Source organism: Cebus imitator, unplaced genomic scaffold, assembly GCF_001604975.1.
Source record: "Cebus imitator isolate Cc_AM_T3 unplaced genomic scaffold, Cebus_imitator-1.0 Scaffold575, whole genome shotgun sequence".
NCBI classification, from domain to species: domain Eukaryota; kingdom Metazoa; phylum Chordata; class Mammalia; order Primates; family Cebidae; genus Cebus; species Cebus imitator.
Genome location: NW_016107890.1, coordinates 196,690 through 197,749, shown reverse-complemented (window position 1 = coordinate 197,749; position 1,060 = coordinate 196,690).

The window sequence follows — 1,060 nt, the reverse complement described above, 5'->3', positions numbered from 1 at the left end:
GCCTCAATCTCCAGGCCCAGCCCAGGCCCAGCCCCATCCCCAGCTTTACCCCAAACTCCATGTCCCAGTCCTAGCCCCAGCCCTTGGTTTACCCCTAACTCCATGGCCAAGCCCCAGCCCCAGGCCCAGCCCCAGCCCTAGATTTACCCACAACTCCATGTCCCAGGCCCAGGCCCTTAATCCTACTGGGTGATTTGCCTGTTGATTTCACAGCCTGGGGTTACTGAAATGGTCCTTTAATTGAGCCAGATTTAGATAACTGGTTTTCACAACCTGGCCAAACTCAGACAACCTTATTAACCTGTTTGCAGTCACCACCTTATTTTATCCTCATGGTATGACAAACTTGACATTACCCATCTGGCCTTATTAACTTCCTTGGCCTACTCACCCAGTCTTCATGACTTTACCTAAAAATCCTGGCCTTAGTGGGCTGGCCATAACTTCCTCCCATTGTCCACGTGTTCTTACATACCTGGTTGTAATTTGCTGGCCTCAATCTCCAGACCCAGCCCAGGCCCAGCCCCATCCCCATCCCCATCCCTATCCCTAGCTTTACCCCAAACTCCATGTCCCAGCCCCAGCCCCAGCCCTAGATTTACCCCCAACTCCATGGCCCAGGCCCAGGCCCTGCCCCAGCCCCAGCCCTAGATTTGCCCCCAACTTTATGTCCGAGGCCTAGGCCGAAACCCAGCTTTACCTCCAACTCCATGTCCAGGCCCAGACCCAGGCCAAGGCCAAGGCTCAGGCCATGCCTCAGCCCTAGCTGTATCCCCAACTCTATGGCCCAGCCCCAGGCCCAGCCCCGGCTTTACCCCCAACTCCATGGCCATGGCCCTGGCCCAGCCCCAGCCCCAGCCCTAGCTTTACTCCCAACTCCATGTCCCAGTCCGAGGCCCATCCCCAGCCCCAGCCCGGCCCTAGCTTTACCCCCAACTGCATGTCCCTGTGCCTGTCCCAGCCCCGGCCACATCTTTACCCCCAACTTCATGGCCCAGGTCCAGGCCCCAGCCCAGCCCGAGCCCTAGCTTTACTCAAACTCCATGTCTCAGGCTCAGGC